Source organism: Cherax quadricarinatus, chromosome 89, assembly GCF_038502225.1.
Source record: "Cherax quadricarinatus isolate ZL_2023a chromosome 89, ASM3850222v1, whole genome shotgun sequence".
Classification (NCBI taxonomy): Eukaryota; Metazoa; Arthropoda; class Malacostraca; order Decapoda; family Parastacidae; genus Cherax; species Cherax quadricarinatus.
This window is the reverse complement of record NC_091380.1, coordinates 16,375,362-16,402,191: the sequence shown is the minus strand read 5'-3', so window position 1 is coordinate 16,402,191 and position 26,830 is coordinate 16,375,362. Positions and strand designations below refer to the sequence as shown.

Genomic DNA, 26,830 nt, shown 5'->3' with positions numbered 1-26,830 from the left:
AGTAACCTGGCTGCCTTTATTTCTACCATGGGATCCTAGTAACCTGGCTGCCTTTATTTCTACCATGGGATCCTAGTAACCTGGCTGCCTTTATTCCTACCATGAGATCCTAGTAACCTGGCTGCCTTTATTTCTACCATGGGATCCTAGTAACCTGGCTGCCTTTATTCCTACCATGGGATCCTAGTAACCTGGCTGCCTTTATTTCTACCATGGGATCCTAGTAACCTGGCTGCCTTTATTCCTACCATGGGATCCTAGTAACCTGGCTACCTTTATTTCTACCATGGGATCCTAGTAACCTGGCTGCCTTTATTCCTACCATGAGATCCTAGTAACCTGGCTGCCTTTATTTCTACCATGGGATCCTAGTAACCTGGCTGCCTTTATTTCTACCATGGGATCCTAGTAACCTGGCTGCCTTTATTTCTACCATGGGATCCTAGTAACCTGGCTGCCTTTATTTCTACCATGGGATCCTAGTAACCTGGCTGCCTTTATTTCTACCATGGGATCCTAGTAACCTGGCTGCCTTTATTTCTACCATGGGATCCTAGTAACCTGGCTGCCTTTATTTCTACCATGGGATCCTAGTAACCTGGCTGCCTTTATTTCTACCATGGGATCCTAGTAACCTGGCTGCCTTTATTTCTACCATGGGATCCTAGTAACCTGGCTGCCTTTATTTCTTCCATGGGATCCTAGTAACCTGGCTGCCTTTATTTCTACCATGGGATCCTAGTAACCTGGCTGCCTTTATTTCTTCCATGGGATCCTAGTAACCTGGCTGCCTTTATTTCTACCATGGGATCCTAGTAACCTGGCTGCCTTTATTTCTACCATGGGATCCTAGTAACCTGGCTGCCTTTATTTCTACCATGGGATCCTAGTAACCTGGCTGCCTTTATTCCTACCATGGGATCCTAGTAACCTGGCTGCCTTTATTTCTTCCATGGGATCCTAGTAACCTGGCTGCCTTTATTTCTTCCATGGGATCCTAGTAACCTGGCTGCCTTTATTTCTACCATGGGATCCTAGTAACCTGGCTGCCTTTATTTCTACCATGGGATCCTAGTAACCTGGCTGCCTTTATTCCTACCATGAGATCCTAGTAACCTGGCTGCCTTTATTCCTACCATGGGATCCTAGTAACCTGGCTGCCTTTATTCCTACCATGGGATCCTAGTAACCTGGCTGCCTTTATTTCTACCATGGGATCCTAGTAACCTGGCTGCCTTTATTTCTACCATGGGATCCTAGTAACCTGTCTGCCTTTATTTCTACCATGGGATCCTAGTAACCTGGCTGCCTTTATTTCTACCATGGGATCCTAGTAACCTGGCTGCCTTTATTTCTACCATGGGATCCTAGTAACCTGGCTGCCTTTATTTCTACCATGGGATCCTAGTAACCTGGCTGCCTTTATTTCTACCATGGGATCCTCGTAACCTGGCTGCCTTTATTTCTACCATGGGATCCTAGTAACCTGGCTGCCTTTATTTCTTCCATGGGATCCTAGTAACCTGGCTGCCTTTATTTCTACCATGGGATCCTAGTAACCTGGCTGCCTTTATTTCTTCCATGGGATCCTAGTAACCTGGCTGCCTTTATTTCTACCATGGGATCCTAGTAACCTGGCTGCCTTTATTTCTTCCATGGGATCCTAGTAACCTGGCTGCCTTTATGCCTACCATGGGATCCTAGTAACCTGGCTGCCTTTATTTCTACCATGGGATCCTAGTAACCTGGCTGCCTTTATTTCTACCATGTGATCCTAGTAACTTGGCTGCCCTTATGCCTACCATGGGATCCTAGTAACCTGGCTGCCTTTTATTTCTACCATGGGATCCTAGTAACTTGGCTGCCTTTATTTCTACCATGGGATCCTAGTAACTTGGCTGCCTTTATTTCAACCATGGGATCCTAGTAACTTGGCTGCCTTTATTTCAACCATGGGATCCTAGTAACTTGGCTGCCTTTATTCCTACCATGGGATCCTAGTAACCTGGCACTTCTACCATGGGATCCTAGTAACCTGGCACTTCTACCATGGGATCCTAGTAACCTGGCACTTCTACCATGGGATCCTAGTAACCTGGCACTTCTACCATGGGATCCTAGTAACCTGGCACTTCTTCCATGGGATCCTAGTAACCTGGCACTTCTACCATGGGATCCTAGTAACCTGGCACTTCTACCATGGGATCCTAGTAACCTGGCTGCCTTTATTCCTACCATGGGATCCTAGTAACCTGGCTGCCTTTATTCCTACCATGGGATCCTAGTAACCTGGCTGCCTTTATTCCTACCATGGGATCCTAGTAACCTGGCTGCCTTTATTTCTAACATGGGATCCTAGTAACCTGGCTGCCTTTATTCCTACCATGGGATCCTAGTAACCTGGCTGCCTTTATTCCTACCATGGGATCCTAGTAACCTGGCACTTCTACCATGGGATCCTAGTAACCTGGCTGCCTTTATTCCTACCACGGGATCCTAGTAACCTGGCACTTCTACCATGGGATCCTAGTAACCTGGCACTTCTACCATGGGATCCTAGTAACCTGGCACTTCTACCATGGGATCGTAGTAACCTGGCACTTCTACCATGGGATCGTAGTAACCTGGCACTTCTACCATGGGATCCTAGTAACCTGGCACTTCTACCATTGGATCCTAGTAACCTGGCACTTCTACAATGGGATCCTAGTAACCTGGCACTTCTACCATGGAATCCTATTAACCTGGCACTTCTACCATGGGATCCTAGTAACCTGGCACTTCTACCATGGGATCCTAGTAACCTGGCACTTCTACCATGGGATCCTAGTAACCTGGCACTACTACCATGGGATCCTAGTAACCTGGCTGCCTTTATTCCTACCATGGGATCCTAGTAACCTGGCACTTCTACCATGGGATCCTAGTAACCTGGCACTTCTACCATGGGATCCTAGTAACCTGGCACTACTACCATGGGATCCTAGTAACCTGGCTGCCTTTATTCCTACCATGGGATCCTAGTAACCTGGCACTTCTACCATGGGATCCTAGTAACCTGGCACTTCTACCATGGGATCCTAGTAACCTGGCACTTCTACCATGGGATCCTAGTAACCTGGCACTTCTACCATGGGATCCTAGTAACCTGGCACTTCTACCATGGGATCCTAGTAACCTGGCACTTCTACCATGGGATCCTAGTAACCTGGCACTTCTACCATGGGATCCTAGTAACCTGGCACTTCTACCATGGGATCCTAGTAACCTGGCACTTCTACCATGGAATCCTAGTAACCTGGCACTTCTACCATGGGATCCTAGTAACTTGGCACTTCTACCATGGGATCCTAGTAACCTGGCACTTCTACCATGGGATCCTAGTAACCTGGCACTTCTACCATGGGATCCTAGTAACCTGGCACTTCTACCATGGGATCCTAGTAACCTGGCACTTCTACCATGGGATCCTAGTAACCTGGCACTTCTACCATGGGATCCTAGTAACCTGGCACTTCTACCATGGGATCCTAGTAACCTGGCACTTCTACCATGGGATCCTAGTAACCTGGCACTACTACCATGGGATCCTAGTAACCTGGCACTTCTACCATGGGATCCTAGTAACCTGGCACTTCTACCATGGGATCCTAGTAACCTGGCACTTCTGCCATGGGATCCTAGTAACCTGGCACTTCTTCCATGGGATCCTAGTAACCTGGCACTTCTACCATGGGATCCTAGTAACCTGGCACTTCTACCATGGGATCCTAGTAACCTGGCACTTCTACCATGGGATTCTAGTAACCTGTCACTTCTACCATGTAATCCTAGTAACCTGGCACTTCTACCATGGGATCCTAGTAACCTGGCACTTCTTCCATGGGATCCTAGTAACCTGGCACTTCTACCATGGGATCCTAGTAACCTGTCACTTCTACCATGGGATCCTAGTAACCTGGCACTTCTACCATGGGATTCTAGTAACCTGGCACTTCTACCATGGGATCCTAGTAACCTGGCACTTCTACCATGGGATCCTAGTAACCTGGCACTTCTACCGTGGGATCCTAGTAACCTGGCACTTCTACCATGGGATCCTAGTAACCTGGCACTTCTACCATGGGATCCTAGTAACCTGGCACTTCTACCATGGGATCCTAGTAACCTGGCACTTCTACCATGGGATCCTAGTAACCTGGCACTTCTACCGTGGGATCCTAGTAACCTGGCACTTCTACCATGGGATCCTAGTAACCTGGCACTTCTACCATGGGATCCTAGTAACCTGGCACTTCTACTATGGGATCCTAGTAACCTGGCACTTCTACCATGGGATCCTAGTAACCTGGCACTTCTACCATGGGATCCTAGTAACCTGGCACTTCTACCGTGGGATCCTAGTAACCTGGCACTTCTACCATGGGATCCTAGTAACCTGGCACTTCTACCATGGGATCCTAGTAACCTGGCACTTCTACCATGGGATCCTAGTAACCTGGCACTTCTACCATGGGATCCTAGTAACCTGGCACTTCTACCATGGGATCCTAGTAACCTGGCACTTCTACCGTGGGATCCTAGTAACCTGGCACTTCTACCATGGGATCCTAGTAACCTGGCACTTCTACCATGGGATCCTAGTAACCTGGCACTTCTACCATGGGATCCTAGTAACCTGGCACTTCTACCATGGGATCCTAGTAACCTGGCACTTCTACCATGGGATCCTAGTAACCTGGCTGCCCTTATTTCTGACTCTGGTACAATAACACTTGTTTGGTCCTTTATGATCCGGATAGTAATTTCTTTACTGTTTGTTTGGTTCATATCACTGGGAAAAAGTGGACTATTAACTATTACTGCGTCCGATAGTCTATCTTGCTCAGTTTTAGCGTCTTGGAGAGCAAAGTCGTCACTGATCTGCTTATCTAAGTTGTTCTTCCATTCTTTTACTGATTCTTCAACCTTTGTATTAAGAGATTTTATTTGCAAGGTCGATCCGTGAGAGCTAGCCCCAGTTCCGTGGATGAAGAGCTTTTGAGGAGCATCAAGGAACGACCCGTGAAGGGTAACTGACCCACTCACTCCACTAATGATAAGATATCTGAAGTCATGGGATTGTATCCAGATACATCAAGTACATCGTTACATATACACATTATTTTGTAATCTATAAATCAACTGTAATAACTACAGGCTGTAACTACATTATATTGGGTGTGATAATGACACTGTAACCTCTGTAATACTGACTTAAGTTAACACTTAAGGGACTAACTATAGGGGTCTCATTTATCTGTTACGAGACTAGTCTTCTTGTAAACTTTTAGATATGTCACATTAAGTAAACTGTAGCATTTTTTTCAATATATTTACCTGGAGGTTACCTGAAGAGGGTTCCAGGGGTCAACGCCCCCGCTGCCCGGTCTGTGACCAGATCTCATTGATAACTGGTGAGAGTTGGCGCAGCAGTGTCATTCCGGAGTCCAGGAAGTTCTGCTGGAATGTCGGACGGTACCATTGCCTCACCCAGTCCTGGAACACTGATTTCGACACCGTGTATGTTCACTATCTTGCGTGATGGAATAAGAGGGGGATAAGATAGCTAGCTCTTGTCCCCACTTTCTAGTTATAAGGAATAGAAGTAATACCAAGGCACAATAGAGTGGCTGGAACAAAACAGGAGAGAGAAGCGTACGAAGACACTTCTGTTCGTATACCTTTGAGTTTCTCTACTCTCTGAGCCCGGCCATGGGCCAGGCTCGTCTGGTGCTTGCCTGGTCAACCAGGCTGTTGCTGCTGGAGACCCGCTGCCCCACATATCCATCACAGCCTGGTTGATCTGGCACCTGGTGAAGATACTTGTCCAGTTTCCCCTTGAAGGCTTCAACACTTGTTCCAGCAGTGTCTCTGATATCTTCTGGTAAGATGTTGAACAGTCTGGGACCCCGCATGTTGATACACTATCAACACACTGCTAACACATATAATTCTTAGGAGAATATCCCCCCTCTATTAACTAAACTAATAGCATGAATATACACACACTGAAAGGTATATATTTTCGTGTATATACACAGAGTTATTCCCTCTTTTATATATTAAAGTAACCCTGACAGGTAGTGAACAGGTCACATGCAGCCTTGATGACCCTGGAGCTGTACATCAACACACGGTATATCTTCTATATCTTGGTATATCTTGGTATATCTTGTATATCTTGGTATATCTTGTATATCATGGTATATCTTGTATATCTTGGTATATCTTGTATATCTTGGTATATCTTGTATATCTTGGTATATCTTGTATATCTTGTATATCTTGGTATATCTTGTATATCATGGTATATCTTGTATATCTTGGTATATCTTCTATATCTTGGTATATCTTGGTATATCTTGTATATCTTGGTATATCTTGTATATCATGGTATATCTTGTATATCTTGGTATATCTTGTATATCTTGGTATATCTTGTATATCTTGGTATATCTTGTATATCTTGGTATATCTTGTATATCATGGTATATCTTGTATATCTTGGTATATCTTGTATATCTTGGTATATCTTGTATATCTTGGTATATCTTGTATATCTTGGTATATCTTGTACATCTTGGTATATCTTGTATATCTTGGTATATCTTGTATATCTTGGTATATCTTGTATATCTTGGTATATCTTGTATATCTTGGTATATCTTGTATATCTTGGTATATCTTGTATATCATGGTATATCTTGTATATCTTGGTATATCTTGTTTATCTTGGTATATCTTGTATATCTTGGTATATCTTGTATATCTTGGTATATCTTGTATATCTTGTATATCTTGGTATATCTTGTATATCTTGGTATATCTTGGTATATCTTGTATATCTTGTATATCTTGGTATATCTTGTATATCTTGGTATATCTTGTATATCTTGGTATATCTTGTTTATCTTGGTATATCTTGTATATCTTGGTATATCTTGTTTATCTTGGTATATCTTGTATATCTTGGTATATCTTGTATATCTTGGTATATCTTGTATATCTTGGTATATCTTGTATATCTTGTATATCTTGTATATCTTGGTATATCTTGTTTATCTTGGTATATCTTGGTATATCTTGGTATATCTTGGTATATCTTGTTTATCTTGGTATATCTTCTATATCTTGGTATATATTGTATATCTTGTATATCTTGTATATCTTGGTATATCTTGTATATCTTGGTATATCTTGTATATCTTGGTATATCTTGTATATATCTTGGTATATCTTGTATATCTTGGTATATCTTGTATATCTTGGTATATCTTGTATATCTTGTATATCTTGGTATATCTTGTATATCTTGGTATATCTTGTATATCTTGGTATATCTTGTATATCTTGGTATATCTTGGTATATCTTGTATATCTTGGTATATCTTGTATATCTTGGTATATCTTGTATATCTTGGTATATCTTGTATATCTTGGTATATCTTGGTATATCTTGTATATCTTGGTATATCTTGTATATCTTGGTATATCTTGTATATCTTGGTATATCTTGTATATCTTGGTATATCTTGGTATATCTTGTATATCTTGGTATATCTTGTATATCTTGGTATATCTTGTATATCTTGGTATATCTTGGTATATCTTGTATATCTTGGTATATCTTGTATATCTTGGTATATATCTTGTATATCTTGTATATCTTGGTATATCTTGGTATATCTTGTATATCTTGGTATATCTTGTATATCTTGGTATATCTTGTATATCTTGGTATATCTTGTATATCTTGGTATATCTTGGTATATGTTGTATAGCTTGGTATATGTTGTATATCTTGGTATATCTTGTATATCTTGTATATCTTGGTATATCTTGTATATCTTGGTATATCTTGTATATCTTGGTATATCTTGTATATCTTGTATATCTTGGTATATCTTGTATATCTTGGTATATCTTGTATATCTTGGTATATCTTGTATATCTTGTATATCTTGTATATCTTGGTATATCTTGGTATATCTTGGTATATCTTGGTATATCTTGTTTATCTTGGTATATCTTCTATATCTTGGTATATCTTGTATATCTTGTATATCTTGGTATATCTTGTATATCTTGGTATATCTTGTATATCTTGGTATATCTTGTATATCTTGTTTATCTTGGTATATCTTGTATATCTTGGTATATCTTGTATATCTTGGTATATCTTGTATATCTTGTATATCTTGGTATATCTTGTATATCTTGGTATATCTTGTATATCTTGGTATATCTTGTATATCTTGGTATATCTTGGTATATCTTGTATATCTTGGTATATCTTGTATATCTTGGTATATCTTGTATATCTTGGTATATCTTGTATATCTTGGTATATCTTGGTATATCTTGTATATCTTGGTATATCTTGTATATCTTGGTATATCTTGTATATCTTGGTATATCTTGTATATCTTGGTATATCTTGGTATATCTTGTATATCTTGGTATATCTTGTGTATCTTGGTATATCTTGTATATCTTGGTATATCTTGGTATATCTTGTATATCTTGGTATATCTTGTATATCTTGGTATATCTTGTATATCTTGTATATCTTGTTTATCTTGGTATATCTTGGTATATCTTGGTATATCTTGTTTATCTTGGTATATCTTGTATATCTTGGTATATCTTGTATATCTTGTATATCTTGGTATATCTTGTATATCTTGGTATATCTTGTATATCTTGGTATATCTTGTATATCTTGTTTATCTTGGTATATCTTGTATATCTTGGTATATCTTGTATATCTTGGTATATCTTGTATATCTTGTATATCTTGGTATATCTTGTATATCTTGGTATATCTTGTATATCTTGGTATATCTTGTATATCTTGGTATATCTTGGTATATCTTGTATATCTTGGTATATCTTGTATATCTTGGTATATCTTGTATATCTTGGTATATCTTGTATATCTTGGTATATCTTGGTATATCTTGTATATCTTGGTATATCTTGTATATCTTGGTATATCTTGTATATCTTGGTATATCTTGTATATCTTGGTATATCTTGGTATATCTTGTATATCTTGGTATATCTTGTGTATCTTGGTATATCTTGTATATCTTGGTATATCTTGGTATATCTTGTATATCTTGGTATATCTTGTATATCTTGGTATATCTTGTATATCTTGTATATCTTGGTATATCTTGTATATCTTGGTATATCTTGTATATCTTGGTATATCTTGTATATCTTGGTATATCTTGTATATCTTGGTATATCTTGTGTATCTTGGTATATCTTGTATATCTTGGTATATCTTGGTATATCTTGTATATCTTGGTATATCTTGTATATCTTGGTATATCTTGTATATCTTGGTATATCTTGTATATCTTTTATATCTTGGTATATCTTGTATATCTTGGTATATCTTGTATATCTTGGTATATCTTGTATATCTTGGTATATCTTGTATATCTTGGTATATCTTGTATATCTTGGTATATCTTGTATATCTTGGTATATCTTGTATATCTTGGTATATCTTGTATATCTTGGTATATCTTGTATATCTTGGTATATCTTGTATATCTTGGTATATCTTGGTATATCTTGGTATATCTTGTATATCTTGGTATATCTTGTATATCTTGGTATATCTTGTATATCTTGGTATATCTTGTATATCTTGGTATATCTTGTATATCTTGGTATATCTTGTATATCTTGGTATATCTTGTGTATCTTGGTATATCTTGTATATCTTGGTATATCTTGGTATATCTTGGTATATCTTGGTATATCTTGTATATCTTGGTATATCTTGCATATCTTGGTATATCTTGTATATCTTGGTATATCTTGTGTATCTTGGTATATCTTGTATATCTTGGTATATCTTGGTATATCTTGTATATCTTGGTATATCTTGTATATCTTGGTATATCTTGTATATCTTGGTATATCTTGTATATCTTGTACATCTTGGTATATCTTGTATATCTTGGTATATCTTGGTATATCTTGGTATATCTTGTATATCCAGTACGCACCTAGTATAATACGGGTAGATTGTATGTATTTCTATTAAATTATGTAAAACAACCACTGTGAAAAAATAGTGAACTTCCAAGAGCTTTCGTGATTTCTTACATTATCAAGGAACTGTAATAATGTGAGAAATAACGAAAGCGCTTAGAAATTCACTATTTTTCACAATGGTAGTTTTTCATATTGTGATATAACAACAATTTATCATAATTCATCAATAATAACAATAATTTTATCGGGGTGAGTATTGAGAACTTTCAAAAAAAGGGAAACAACGCCGATGGTGACACTCTTCAAATCGCTAGTGCTCCCTCACTTAGAATATTGCTCAGTGTTGACGGCCCCGTTCAGGGCAGGAGAAATATCGGAGCTGGAACAAATACAGAGATCTTTTATGGCTCACATTGAGCCAGTGAAGCATCTAAACTACTGGGAACTCCTGCAAGTCTTGAACATGTACTCATTGGAGCGGAGGAGAGAGAGATACATGATAATATTTACCTGGAAAGTACTCGAGGGTCTGGTCCCAAATCTGCACACTGCCATAACAACATACTGGAGTGAGAGATATGGGAGGAAGTGTAAAATAAACCCAGTGAGGAGCAGGGGCGCGGTGGGCACAATAAGGGAACACTGTATCAACATCCTGGTACCCAGACTATTCAACATCTTACCAGAAGATATCAGAAACACTGCTGGAACAAGTGTTGAAGCCATCAAGAGGAAACTAGACAAATATCTTCACCAGGTGCCAGATCAACCAGGCTGTGATGGATATGTTGGGCAGTGGGCCTCCAGCAGCAACAGCCTGGTTGACCAGGCGAGCACCAGACGAGCCTGGCCCATGGCCGGGCTCAGAGAGTAGATATACTCTCGAAACTCTTCAAAGGTATATTGTTTAATATTATAGGTATTTAGTGCAGAATAGTTATTAAACTACCCATGACGTTAATAAAGGCAGATTATCACTATGGACTTCCAAGTAGCCTTGGTTAACTCATGGGTAAGTCGCAGGAGCTGTGACTCGAACCCTGCAACTACAAATAGGACTGGGATCAGGTGATCCACGTCTTCAATAAAACATGTTGGGAAGATATCTTAAATAACATGGATCCAAACCAGTGCCTTTAAAGGATCAACTTCCTGGCAGCTGAAGAACATTTAAGTCCCTATGAAAGAAGAAGTGAACTGGAGAAAGAAAGACGTTCCCGCTACAGAAGGAGACGAAGAATCACTGAGCTCCTCAAAAACAGTATATTATCCAGTACACGGAAGGAAGCCAGTATATTATCCAGTACACGGAAGGAAGCCAGTATATTATCCAGTACACGGAAGGAAGCCAGTATATTATCCAGTACACGGAAGGAAGCACTGACCAGGGAAGTGGAAAGTTGAATAATTCCAACAGGATCCAGGAGAGACAGTAGGAGCTAGAAGTGATTAGTGAAATTGAGAGAAATTCGAAATATTTCTCTTCATATGCAAACAAGGCAAAAACACATCGGGCTCCTGCTTAGACAAGATGGAGCTTACACAGAGTTGTATGTGTTTAGCAATTAGTGGCTCACTAAACACATGCAACTCTGTGTTTAGCGAGCCACTAATCAGTCAAAAGATCGACAATCCAAATTATTTTTTTCATGAACAGGTCTCAAAACTCCATCAATGTATGCCAGATTTCCGACATTATCCTAACTCCGATAGACTTTGAGAAAGCCATTGACAACATGCCTATGCACTCAGCCCCGGGCCCAGACTCGTGGAACTCTGTGTTCATTAAGAACTGCAAGAAGCCCCTCTCGCGTGCCCTAAGTACACTATGAAGGAGGAGCTTGGACATGGGTGAAATTCCACAGTCACTTAAAACAACGGATATAGCCCCACTCCATAAAGGTGGCAGCAAAGCATTAGCTAAGAACTGTAGACCAATAGCTCTAACGTCCCACATCATAAAAATCTTTGAAAGAGTGCTAAGAAGCAGGATTGCAAACCATCTGGATTCCCAAATCTGCACAATCCAGGGCAACATGGGTTCAGGGCAGGTCACTCCTGCCTCTCACAACTACTGGATCACTATGATATGGCCTTGGATGCACTGGAAGACAAACAGAATGCAGATGTAATATACACAGACTTTGCAAAAGTGTTTGACAAATGCGATCACGGCGTAATAGCGCACAAAATACATGCTAAAGGAATAACTGGCAAAGTGGGGAGAAGGATCTTCAACTTCCTAACAAATCGAACACAAAGAGTAGTGGTCAACAGAGTTAAATCGGAGGCTGCCATAGTGAAGAGCTCTGTTCCACAAGGCACAGTACTCGCCCCCATCTTATTCCTTATCCTCATATCAGACATAGCTCCGTGTCATCCTATGCGGATGATACTAGGATCTGCATGAGGCTGTCATCTGCTGAGGACGCGGTTAACCTCCAAGAAGATATAAACAAAGTTTTCCAGTGGGCAACGGTAAACAATATGATGTTCAATGAGGACAAATTCCAACTACTCCGTTATGGAAAACTGGAGGAGATAATAACTAGAACAGAGTATACTACTGACTCCGGCCATACAATAGAGCGGAAAAATAATGTGAGGGACCTGGGAGTGGTAATGTTCTATGCTTTCACTTCCAAGGATCACAACAGTGTCACGATCACAGCAGCGAGGAAAATGATAAGGTGCATAATGAGAACATTTAAGACAAGACGCGTCAAGCCAATAATGATCCTTTTTAAGTCACTTGTCCTCTCTAGGCTGGAATACTACTGTACTAAATTAACATCTCTGTTTGCAGCAGGTGAAATTGCAGATCTAGAGAATGTACATTATTATAGTTAAATAAAGCGCTAAACCCACAAGACCCATGTAGCACTGGTAGAGAATGTACAGAACCATCAATGCATGCATAAGTTCCATCAAACACCTTAACTGGGAACGCCTGGAAGCACTTGACTTGTACTCACTGGAATGCAGGCGAGAGAGAAACATCACAATCTACACTTAGAAAATCCTAGAAGGAATGGGGTGCCATTGGTGAGAGGCTGTTCAACAGTCTTGGGCCCCACAGTATCTGGGGCCCAAGACTTTTCAACAGCCTCCTACCATAGGCCCCTGGTTGCCTTCAAAAGGGAATTGGACAGATACTTAAAGTCGATTCCCGATCAGCTGGGCTTTGGTTCATATGTTGGACTACATACGGTCCACCAGGAGCCCTGGTCGTGGACCAGGCCACGGGGGCATTGATCTTCGAAATACCCACCAGATAGGTAGACTCCAGTAGGTAGATAGTGTCGGTTGATTCCTAGAAATGGACGGGGTTAGAGGTCTCCGGTATCTTGCAACAACACCAGCCAACTCACACTTTCTAACACTGTACACTGGTAATTTGGGGGTATTTAGGGGTTATATTTCGTAGAGGTTGTCTCACTGTCAGTGTTGCCTAGACGGTTCTAGTGTGGACGTGTTTATATCCTTGTGAGTTGTATCCCGTTGCAATGTGTTGATAAGTAGTTCCTATTTCTATTGTTTTAATGTTTACAAATTCTTCAGAAACAAGTTCCATTTGTGTTTTTTATATTGTCTACTAGTAAAATTTAAAAAAATATTTATTTGTTTTAACAATTGCAACCTAGAAACATTTTAAACTCTTATACCCTTAACGGGCAGGACCGAGTTTACTTGGTCTTCGAATACAGTGGACCCCCGCATAACGATTACCTCCGAATGCGACCAATTATGTAAGTGTATTTATGTAAGTGCGTTTGTACGTGTATGTTTGGGGGTCTGAAATGGACTAATCTACTTCACAATATTCCTTATGGGAACAAATTCGGTCAGTACTGGCACCTGAACATACTTCTGGAGTGAAAAAATATCGTTAACCGGAAGTCCACTGTATCTGCAATTGCTCGACACGTTACTTTTAAAACTCCATTCAGATGGCGTCAGTGACATTACATCGAGCGGCTCTAAACCCTCATAGGAACATGACTCATGAAATCGTAATGACACGATTGCAAACAAACCATACCACTCTCTGACCGCGGGTTCAATCCCGCCCGTGGTATGGTTTGTTCCCCTCATACGAAATCACTTTCAAATTCGCATTTTGGTCTGTCTTGCCTCCTGAAGGTTTGACGGTAAATTCAATGAGTGTAAGAGGTCCTCGACTCTTCAACACCTATGCATAAAAGGAATTACCACCAATCCTCAAGTTAGTGCTCCACCAGCCAGGTTGTGGGTCTTCGAACTGCTCGTGGCCAACAGCAACAGCCTGGTTTACAAAACCTTAATCCCCCAGGAAGCCTAGTCTGGGACCAGGCAGCGGGGGGGGCACTGACCCCCGGAAATGCCCTTGAGGTGTACTGAAGGAAATTGCTGTCTGTCCTGCTATATAGATCATTACCATGTATGGAATGTGTGCAGTAATCTCAAGTACTCTAGCACGATTGTGTCCAACTGTACTCTAGCAAGATTGTGTCCAACTGAACTCTAGCAAGATGGTGTCAAACTGTACTCTAGCAAGATGGTGTCCAACTGTACTCTAGCAAGATGGTGTCCAACTGAACTCTAGCAAGATGGTGTCCAACTGAACTCTAGCAAGATGGTGTCCAACTGTACTCTAGCAAGATGGTGTCCAACTGTACTCTAGCAAGATGGTGTCCAACTGAACTCTAGCAAGATGGTGTCCAACTGTACTCTAGCAAGATGGTCTCCAACTGTACTCTAGCAAGATGGTGTCCAACTGTACTCTAGCAAGATGGTGTCCAACTGTACTCTAGCAAGATGGTGTCCAACTGTACTCTAGCAAGATGGTCTCCAACTGTACTCTAGCAAGATGGTGTCCAACTGTACTCTAGCAAGATGGTGTCCAACTGTACTCTAGCAAGATGGTCTCCAACTGAACTCTAGCAAGATGGTGTCCAACTGTACTCTAGCAAGATGGTGTCCAACTGTACTCTAGCAAGATGGTCTCCAACTGTACTCTAGCAAGATGGTGTCCAACTGTACTCTAGCAAGATGGTGTCCAACTGTACTCTAGCAAGATGGTCTCCAACTGAACTCTAGCAAGATGGTGTCCAACTGTACTCTAGCAAGATGGTGTCCAACTGTACTCTAGCAAGATGGTGTCCAACTGTACTCTAGCAAGATGGTGTCCAACTGTAGTCTAGCAAGATGGTGTCCAACTGAACTCTAGCAAGATGGTGTCCAACTGAACTCTAGCAAGATGGTGTCCAACTGAACTCTAGCAAGATGGTGTCCAACTGTACTCTAGCAAGATGGTCTCCAACTGTACTCTAGCAAGATGGTGTCCAACTGTACTCTAGCAAGATGGTGTCCAACTGTACTCTAGCAAGATGGTGTCCAACTGTACTCTAGCAAGATGGTGTCCAACTGTACTCTAGCAAGATGGTCTCCAACTGTACTCTAGCAAGATGGTGTCCAACTGTACTCTAGCAAGATGGTGTCCAACTGAACTCTAGCAAGATGGTGTCCAACTGAACTCTAGCAAGATGGTGTCCAACTGAACTCTAGCAAGATGGTGTCCAACTGTACTCTAGCAAGATGGTCTCCAACTGTACTCTAGCAAGATGGTGTCCAACTGTACTCTAGCAAGATGGTGTCCAACTGTACTCTAGCAAGATGGTGTCCAACTGTACTCTAGCAAGATGGTGTCCAACTGTACTCTAGCAAGATGGTGTCCAACTGTACTCTAGCAAGATGGTGTCCAACTGAACTCTAGCAAGATGGTGTCCAACTGAGCTCTAGCAAGATGGTGTCCAACTGAACTCTAGCAAGTTGGTGTCCAACTGTACTCTAGCAATATGGTGTACAACTGTACTCTAGCAAGATGGTGTCCAACTGTACTCTAGCAAGATGGTGTCCAACTGTACTCTAGCAAGATGGTGTCCAACTGTACTCTAGCAAGATGGTGTCCAACTGTACTCTAGCAAGATGGTGTCCAACTGAACTCTAGCAAGATGGTGTCCAACTGAACTCTAGCAAGATGGTGTCCAACTGTACTCTAGCAAGATGGTGTCCAACTGTACTCTAGCAAGATGGTCTCCAACTGTACTCTAGCAAGATGGTGTCCAACTGTACTCTAGCAAGATGGTCTCCAACTGTACTCTAGCAAGATGGTGTCCAACTGTACTCTAGCAAGATGGTGTCCAACTGTACCTTAGCAAGATGGTGTCCAACTGTACTCTAGCAAGATTGTGTCCAACTGAACTCTAGCAAGATGGTGTCCAACTGTACTCTAGCAAGATGGTCTCCAACTGTACTCTAGCAAGATGGTCTCCAACTGTACTCTAGCAAGATGGTGTCCAACTGTACTCTAGCAAGATGGTCTCCAACTGTACTCTAGCAAGATGGTGTCCAACTGTACTCTAGCAAGATGGTGTCCAACTGTACTCTAGCAAGATGGTGTACAACTGTACTCTAGCAAGATTGTGTCCAACTGTACTCTAGCAAGATGGTGTCCAACTGTACTCTAGCAAGATGGTGTCCAACTGTACTCTAGCAAGATGGTGTCCAACAGTACTCTAGCAAGATGGTGTCCAACTGTACTCTAGCAAGATGGTGTCCAACTGTACTCTAGCAAGATGGTGTCCAACTGTACTCTAGCAAGATGGTGTCCAACTGTACTCTAGCAAGATGGTGTCCAACTGTACTCTAGCAAGATGGTCTCCAACTGTACTCTAGCAAGATGGTGTCCAACTGTACTCTAGCAAGATGGTGTCCAACTGTACTCTAGCAAGATGGTGTACAACTGTACTCTAGCAAGATGGTGTCCAACTGTACTCTAGCAAGATGGTGTCCAACTGTACTCTAGCAAGATGGTGTCCAACTGTACTCTAGCAAGATGGTGTCCAACTGAACTCTAGCAAGATGGTGTCCAACTGAACTCTAGCAAGATGGTGTCCAACTGAACTCTAGCAAGATGGTGTCCAACTGTACTCTAGCAAGATGGTCTCCAACTGTACTCTAGCAAGATGGTGTCCAACTGTACTCTAGCAAGATGGTCTCCAACTGTACTCTAGCAAGATGGTGTCCAACTGTACTCTAGCAAGATGGTCTCCAACTGTACTCTAGCAAGATGGTGTCCAACTGTACTCTAGCAAGATGGTGTCCAACTGTACTCTAGCAAGATGGTGTCCAACTGTACTCTAGCAAGATGGTGTCCAACTGTACTCTAGCAAGATGGTGTCCAACTGTACTCTAGCAAGATGGTGTACAACTGTACTCTAGCAAGATGGTATACAACTGTACTCTAGCAAAACGTGGTGTCCAACTGTACTCTAGCAAGATGGTCTCCAACTGTACCCTAGCAAGATGGTGTCCAACTGTACTCTAGCAAAATGGTGTCCAACTGTACTCTAGCAAGATGGTGTCCAACTGTACTCTAGCAAGATGGTCTCCAACTGTACTCTAGCACGATGCTGTCCAACTGTACTCTAGCAAGATGGTGTACAACTGTACTCTAGCAAGATGGCGTCCAACTGTACTCTAGCAAGATTGTGTCCAACTGTACTCTAGCAAGATGGTGTCCAACTGTACTCTAGCAAGATGGTGTCCAACTGTACTCTAGCAAGATGGTGTCCAACTGTACTCTAGCAAGATGGTGTCCAACTGTACTCTTGTAAGATGGTGTCCAACTGTACTCTTGTAAGATGGTGTCCAACTGTACTCTAGCAAGATGGTGTCCAACTGTACTCTTGTAAGATGGTGTCCAACTGTACTCTAGCAAGATGGTGTCCAACTGTACTCTAGCAAGATGGTCTCCAACTGTACTCTAGCAAGATGCTGTCCAACTGTACTCTAGCAAGATGGTGTCCAACTGTACTCTAGCAAGATGGTGTCCAACTGTACTCTAGCAAGATTGTGTCCAACTGTACTCTAGCAAGATGGTGTCCAACTGTACTCTAGCAAGATGGTGTCCAACTGTACTCTAGCAAGATGGTGTCCAACTGTACTCTAGCAAGATGGTGTCCAACTGTACTCTTGTAAGATGGTGTCCAACTGTACTCTTGTAAGATGGTGTCCAACTGTACTCTAGCAAGATGGTGTCCAACTGTACTCTTGTAAGATGGTGTCCAACTTTAGTCTTGTAAGATGGTGTCCAACTGTACTCTAGCAAGATGGTGTCCAACTGTACTCTAGCAAGATGGTGTCCAACTGTACTCTAGCAAGATGGTGTCCAACTGTACTCTTGTAAGATGGTGTCCAACTGTACTCTAGCAAGATGGTGTCCAACTGTACTCTAGCAAGATGGTGTCCAACTGTACTCTTGTAAGATGGTGTCCAACTTTAGTCTTGTAAGATGGTGTCCAACTGTACTCTAGCAAGATGGTGTCCAACTGTACTCTAGCAAGATGGTGTCCAACTGTACTCTAGCAAGATGGTGTCCAACTGTACTCTAGCAAGATGGTCTCCAACTGTACTCTAGCAAGATGGTGTCCAACTGTACTCTAGCAAGATGGTGTCCAACTGTACCTTAGCAAGGTGGTGTCCAACTGTACTCTAGCAAGATGGTGTCCAACTGTACTCTAGCAAGATGGTGTCCAACTGTACTCTAGCAAGATGGTGTCCAACTGTACTCTAGCAAGATGGTGTCCAACTGTACTCTAGCAAGATGGTGTCCAACTGTACTCTAGCAAGATGGTGTCCAACTGTACTCTAGCAAGATGGTGTCCAACTGTACTCTAGCAAGATGGTGTCCAACTGTACTCTAGCAAGATGGTGTCCAACTGTACTCTAGCATGATGGTGTCTAACTGCGTTCCATCACCACCACATCAACCACCAGGGCTAGTAGTATCCTCACATCCACCACCACATCAACCACCAGGGCTAGTAGTATCCCCACATCCACATCCACCACCACATCAACCACAAGGGCTAGAAGTATCCTCACATCCACCACCACAACAACCACCAGGGCTAGTAGTATCCTCACATCCACCACCACATCAACCACCAGAGCTAGTAGTATCCTCACATCCACCACCACATCAACCACCAGGGCTAGTAGTATCCTCACATCCACCACTACATCAACCACCAGGGTTAGTAGTATCCTCATATCCACCATAACATCAACCACCAGGGCTAGTAGTATCCTCACATCCACCACCACATCAACCTCCAGGGCTAGTAGTATCCTCACATCCACCACCACATCAACCACCAGGGCTAGTAGTATCCCCACATCCACATCCACCACCACATCAACCACAAGGGCTAGAAGTATCCTCACATCCAATACCACATCAACCACCAGGGCTAGTAGTATCCTCACATCCACCACCACATCAACCACCAGGGCTAGTAGTATCCTCATATCCACCATAACATCAACCACCAGGGCTAGTAGTATCCTCACATCCACCACCACATCAACCACCAGGGCTAGTAGTATCCTCATATCCACCACCACATCAACCACCAGGGCTAGTAGTATCCTCACATCCACCACCACATCAACCACCAGGGCTAGAAGTATCCTCATATCCACCACCACATCAACCACCAGGTTTAGTAGTATCCTCACATCCACCACCACATCAACCACCAGGTCTAGTAGTATCCTCACATCCACCACCACATCAACCACAAGGGCTAGAAGTATCCTCACATCCAATACCACATCAACCACCAGGGCTAGTAGTATCCTCACATCCACCACCACATCAACCACCAGGGCTAGTAGTATCCTCATATCCACCATAACATCAACCACCAGGGCTAGTAGTATCCTCACATCCACCACCACATCAACCACCAGGGCTAGTAGTATCCTCACATCCACCACCACATCAACCTCCAGGGCTAGTAGTATCCTCACATCCACCACCACATCAACCACCAGGGCTAGTAGTATCCCCACATCCACATCCACCACCACATCAACCACAAGGGCTAGAAGTATCCTCACATCCACCACCACATCAACCACCAGGGCTAGTAGTATCCTCACATCCACCACCACATCAACCACCAGGGCTAGTAGTATCCTCATATCCACCATAACATCAACCACCAGGGCTAGTAGTATCCTCACATCCACCACCACATCAACCACCAGGGCTAGTAGTATCCTCATATCCACCATAACATCAACCACCAGGGCTAGTAGTATCCTCACATCCACCACCACATCAACCACCAGGGCTAGTAGTATCCTCATATCCACCACCACATCAACCACCAGGGCTAGTAGTATCCTCACATCCACCACCACATCAACCACCAGGGCTAGAAGTATCGTCATATCCACCACCACATCAACCACCAGGTCTAGTAGTATCCTCACATCCACCACCACATCAACCACCAGGTCTAGTAGTATCCTCACATCCACCACCACATCAACCACCAGGGCTAGAAGTATCCTCATATCCACCACCACATCAACCACCAGGTCTAGTAGTATCCTCACATCCACCACCACATCAACCACCAAGTCTATTAGTATCCTCACATCCACCACCACATCAACCACCAGGGCTAGTAGTATCCTCACATCCACCACCACATCAACCAAGAGGGCTAGTAGTATCCTCATATCCACCACCACATCAACCAATACGGCTAGTAGTATCCTCATATCCACCACCACATCAACCAACAGGGCTAGTAGTATCCTCCTATCCACCACCACATCAACCAACAGGGCTAGCAGTATCCTCACATCCACCACCACATCAACCAAGAGGGCTAGTAGTATCCTCATATCCACCACCACATCAACCACCAGGGCTAGTAGTATCCTCATATATACCACCACATCAACCACCAGGGCTAGTAGTATCCTTACATCCACCACCACATCAACCACCAGGGCTAGTAGTATCCATACATCCACCACCACATCAACCACCAGGGCTAGTAGTATCCTCACATCCACCACCACATCAACCACCAGGGCTAGTAGTATCCTTACATCCACCACCACATCAACCACCAGGGCTAGTAGTATCCTTACATCCAGTACCACATCAACCACCTGGTGAGAGTTCCGGGGGTCAACGCCCCAGCAGCCCGGTCTGTGACCAGGCCTCATGGTGGTGGTCAAGTATTGAATTTAGGTGCCTGTTCAGTGTCTGCTTGAAGACAGCCAGGGGTCTTGAAGACAGCCTGGGGTTTTGAAGACAGCCAGGGGTCTTGAAGAAAGCTGGGGGTCTTGAAGATAGCCAGGGGTCTTAAAGACAGCCAGGGGTCTTGAAGACAGCCAGTGGTCTTGAAGACAGCCAGGGTTCTTGAAGACAGCCAGGGGTCTTGAAGACAGCCAGGGGTCTTGAAGACAGCCAGGGTTCTTGAAGACAGCCAGGGGTCTTGAAGACAGCCAGGGGTCTTGAAGACAGCCAGGGGTCTTGAAGACAGCCAGGGTTCTTGAAGACAGCCAGGGGTCTTGAAGACAGCCAGGGGTCTTGAAGACAGCCAGGGGTCTTGAAGACAGCCATGGGTCTTGAAGACAGCCAGGGGTCTTGAAGACAGCCAGGGGTCTTGAAGACAGCCAGGGGTCTTGAAGACAGCCAGGGGTCTTGAAGACAGCCATGGGTCTTGAAGACAGCCAGGGGTCTTGAAGACAGCCAGGGTTCTTGAAGACAGCCAGGGGTCTTGAAGACAGCCATGGGTCTTGAAGACAGCCAGGGGTCTTGAAGACAGCCAGGGGTCTTGAAGACAGCCAGGGGTCTTGAAGACAGCCAGGGTTCTTGAAGACAGCCATGGGTCATGAAGACAGCCAGGGTTCTTGAAGACAGCCAGGGGTCTTGAAGACAGCCAGGGATCTTGAAGACAGCCAGGGGTCTTGAAGACAGCCAGGGGTCTTGAAGACAGCCAGGGGTCTTGAAGACAGCCAGGGGTCTTGAAGACAGCCAGGGTTCTTGAAGACAGCCATGGGTCTTGAAGACAGCCAGGGTTCTTGAAGACAGCCAGGGGTCTTGAAGACAGCCAGGGGTCTTGAAGACAGCCAGGGGTCTTGAAGACAGCCAGGGGTCTTGAAGACAACCAGGGGTATTGAAGACAGCCAGGGGTCTTGAAGACAGCCAGGGGTCTTGAAGACAGCCAGGGGTCTTGAAGACAGCCAGGGGTCTTGAAGACAGCCAGGGGTCTTGAAGACAGCCAGGGGTCTTGAAGACAGCCAGGGTTCTTGCAGACAGCCAGCGGTCTTGAAGACAGCCAGGGGTCTTGAAGACAGCCAGGGTTCTTGAAGACAGCCAGGGGTCTTGAAGACACCCAGAGGTCTTGAAGACAGCCAGAGGTCTTGAAGACAGCCATGGTTTTTAAGACAGCCAGGGGTCTTGAAATCAGCCAGGGGTCTTGCAGACAGCCAGGGGTCTTGAAGACAGCCAGGGGTCTTGAAGACAGCCAGGGTTCTTGAAGACAGCCAGGGGTCTTGAAGACAGCCAGGGGTCTTGAAGACAGCCAGGGGTCTTGAAGACAGCCAGGGTTCTTGAAGACAGCCAGGGGTCTTGAAGACAGCCAGGGGTCTTGAAGACAGCCAGGGGTCTTGAAGACAGCCAGGGGTCTTGAAGACAGCCAGGGGTCTTGAAGACAGCCAGGGGTCTTGAAGACAGCCAAGGGTCTTGAAGACAGCCAGGGGTCTTGAAGACAGCCAGGGGTCTTGAAGACAGCCAGGGGTCTTGAAGACAGCCAGGGGTCTTGAAGACAGCCATGGGTCTTGAAGACAGCCAGGGTTCTTGAAGACAGCCAGGGGTCTTGAAGACAGCCAGGGGTCTTGAAGACAGCCAGGGGTCTTGAAGACAGCCAGGGGTCTTGAAGACAGCCAGGGGTCTTGAAGACAGCCAGGGGTCTTGAAGACAGCCAGGGTTCTTGAAGACAGCCAGGGGTCTTGAAGACAGCCAGGGGTCTTGAAGACAGCCAGGGGTCTTGAAGACAACCAGGGGTCTTGAAGACAACCAGGGGTCTTGAAGACAGCCAGGGGTCTTGAAGACAGCCAGGGGTCTTGAAGACAGCCAGGGGTCTTGAAGACAGCCAGGGGTCTTGAAGACAGCCAGGGTTCTTGAAGACAGCCAGGGGTCTTGAAGACAGCCAGGGGTCTTGCAGACAGCCAGGGGTCTTGAAGACAGCCAGGGGTCTTGAAGACAGCCAGGGTTCTTGAAGACAGCCAGGGTTCTTGAAGACAGCCAGGGGTCTTGAAGACAGCCAGGGGTCTTGAAGACAGCCAGGGGTCTTGAAGACAGCCAGGGTTCTTGAAGACAGCCAGGGGTCTTGAAGACAGCCAGGGGTCTTGAAGACAGCCAGGGGTCTTGAAGACAGCCAGGGGTCTTGAAGACAGCCAGAGGTCTTGAAGACAGCCAGGGGTCTTGAAGACAGCCAGGGGTCTTGAAGACAGCCAGGGGTCTTGAAGACAGCCAGGGGTCTTGAAGACAGCCAGAGGTCTTGAAGACAGCCAGGCGTCTTGATGACAGCCAGGGGTCTTGAAGACAGCCAGGGGTCTTGATGACAGCAAGGGGTCTTGAAGACAGCCAGTGGTCTTGATGACAGCTAGTGGTCTTGAAGACAGCCAGTGGTCTTGAAGACAGCCAGGGGTCTTAAAGACAGCCAGGGGTCTTGAAGACAGCCATGGGTCTTGAAGACATCCAGGGGTCTTGATGACAACCAGGTGTCTTGAAGACAGCCAGGGGTCTTGATGACAGCCAGTGGCCTTGAAGACAGCCAGGGGTCTTGAAGACAACCAGGGGTCTTGAAGACAGCCAGTGGTCTTGATGACAGCTAGTGGTCTTGAAGACAGCTACAGGTCTTGAAGACAGCCAGTGGTCTTGAAGACAGCCAGGGTTCTTGAAGACAGCCAGGGTTCCTTAAGACAGCCAGGGGTCTTGAAGACAGCCAGGGGTCTTGAAGACAGACAGTGTTCTTGAAGACAGCCAGGGGTCTTTAAGACAGCCAGGAGTCTTGAAGACAGCCAGAGGTCTTGAAGACAGCTAGTTGTCTTGAAGACAGCCAGGGATCTTGAAGACAGCCAGGGGTCTTGAAGACAGCCAGGGGTCTTGAAGACAGCCAGGGGTCTTGAAGACAGCCAGGGGTCTTGAAGACAGCCAGGGATCTTGAAGACAGCCAGGGTTCTTGAAGACAGCCAGGGGTCTTGAAGACAGCCAGGGGTCTTGAAGACAGCCAGGGGTCTTGAAGACAGCCAGGGGTCTTGAAGACAGCCAGGGGTCTTGAAGACAGCCAGGGGTCTATCCTACACAGTTTCTCGGAGGCCTATCTTATTAAGTGCAATACAAACAAAATTCTCGAACTCAGGGTTGCCATTTCCTTTTTAAACGAATTTCGGCCTAATTCTAAGAATACTTAGCGCAATTTATCACAAATAATTAAATAAACCGTACTACAGACTGGAGATATATACTGTACGGTGGTTTTTACCACCAGACAACAAACTCGTGGCCCGGTGGCCCGGTGGCCTGGTGGCTACAGCTCCCGCTTCACACACGGAGGGCCCGGGTTCGATTCCCGGCGGGTGGAAACATTTCGACACGTTTCCTTACACCTGTTGTCCTGTTCACCTAGCAGCAAATAGGTACCTGGGTGTTAGTGGACTGGTGTGGGTGGCATCCTGGGTGTTAGTGGACTGGTGTGGGTGGCATCCTGGGTGTTAGTGGACTGGTGTGGGTCACATCCTGGGTGTTAGTCGACTGGTGTGGGTGGCATCCTGGGTGTTAGTGGACTGGTGTGGGTGGCATCCTGGGTGTTAGTGGACTGGTGTGGGTGGCATCCTGGGTGTTAGTGGACTGGTGTGGGTGGCATCCTGGGTGTTAGTGGACTGGTGTGGGTGGCATCCTGGGTGTTAGTGGGCTGGTGTGGGTCGCATCCTGGGTGTTAGTGGGCTGGTGTGGGTGGCATCCTGGGTGTTAGTGGGCTGGTGTGGGTCGCATCCTGGGTGTTAGTGGACTGGTGTGGGTGGCATCCTGGGTGTTAGTGGGCTGGTGTGGGTCGCATCCTGGGTGTTAGTGGGCTGGTGTGGGTGGCATCCTGGGTGTTAGTGGACTGGTGTGGGTGGCATCCTGGGTGTTAGTGGACTGGTGTGGGTGGCATCCTGGGTGTTAGTGGACTGGTGTGGGTGGCATCCTGGGTGTTAGTGGACTGGTGTGGGTGGCATCCTGGGTGTTAGTAGACTGGTGTGGGTGGCATCCTGGGTGTTAGTGGACTGGTGTGGGTCACATCCTGGGTGTTAGTGGACTGGTGTGGGTGGCATCCTGGGTGTTAGTGGACTGGTGTGGGTGGCATCCTGGGTGTTAGTGGACTGGTGTGGGTGGCATCCTGGGTGTTAGTGGACTGGTGTGGGTGGCATCCTGGGTGTTAGTAGACTGGTGTGGGTGGCATCCTGGGTGTTAGTGGACTGGTGTGGGTCACATCCTGGGTGTTAGTGGACTGGTGTGGGTCACATCCTGGGTGTTAGTGGACTGGTGTGGGTCACATCCTGGGTGTTAGTGGACTGGTGTGGGTGGCATCCTGGGTGTTAGTGGACTGGTGTGGGTGGCATCCTGGGTGTTAGTGGACTGGTGTGGGTGGCATCCTGGGTGTTAGTGGACTGGTGTGGGTGGCATCCTGGGTGTTAGTGGACTGGTGAGGGTGGCATCCTGGGTGTTAGTGGACTGGTGTGGGTGGCATCCTGGGTGTTAGTAGACTGGTGTGGGTGGCATCCTGGGTGTTAGTGGACTGGTGTGGGTCACATCCTGGGTGTTAGTGGACTGGTGTGGGTCACATCCTGGGTGTTAGTGGACTGGTGTGGGTCACATCCTGGGTGTTAGTGGACTGGTGTGGGTGGCATCCTGGGTGTTAGTGGACTGGTGTGGGTCACATCCTGGGTGTTAGTGGACTGGTGTGGGTCACATCCTGGGTGTTAGTGGACTGGTGTGGGTGGCATCCTGGGTGTTAGTGGACTGGTGTGGGTCACATCCTGGGTGTTAGTGGACTGGTGTGGGTCACATCCTGGGTGTTAGTGGACTGGTGTGGGTCGCATCCTGGGTGTTAGTGGACTGGTGTGGGTCACATCCTGGGATAAAACTGACCTAATTTGCGGGAAATGCTCAGCATAACAAGTGACTTTGTATATAGTAGTATGTCTGTATACCTTGTACATGTACTTGTATACCTTGTACATGTACTTGTATACCTTGTACATGTAGTTGTATACCTTGTACATGTACTTGTATACCTTGTACATGTACTTGTATACCTTGTACATGTACTTGTATACCTTGTACATGTACTTGTATATCTTGTACATGTACTTGTATACCTTGTACATGTACTTGTATACCTTGTACATGTACTTGTATACCTTGTACATGTACTTGTATATCTTGTACATGTACTTGTATACCTTGTACATGTACTTGTATACCTTGTACATGTACTTGTATACCTTGTACATGTACTTGTATACCTTGTACATGTACTTGTATACCTTGTACATGTACTTGTATACCTTGTACACGTACTTGTATACCTTGTACATGTACTTGTATACCTTGTACATGTACTTGTATACCTTGTACATGTACTTGTATACCTTGTACATGTACTTGTATACCTTGTACATGTACTTGTATACCTTGTACATGTACTTGTATACCTTGTACATGTACTTGTATACCTTGTACATGTACTTGTATACCTTGTACATGTACTTGTATATCTTGTACATGTACTTGTATACCTTGTACATGTACTTGTATACCTTATACATGTATTTGTATACCTTGTACATGTACTTGTATACCTTGTAC

General features: G+C 44.7%; 1 protein-coding gene across 1 annotated transcript in view; it reads right to left on the bottom strand.

The window, feature by feature from the left end:
- Window positions 1-26,830, bottom strand: part of LOC128697133 (extracellular sulfatase SULF-1 homolog) — an 849,281-nt gene that overhangs the window by 392,654 nt on the left and 429,797 nt on the right. The gene's annotated exons all lie outside the window — the stretch shown is intronic.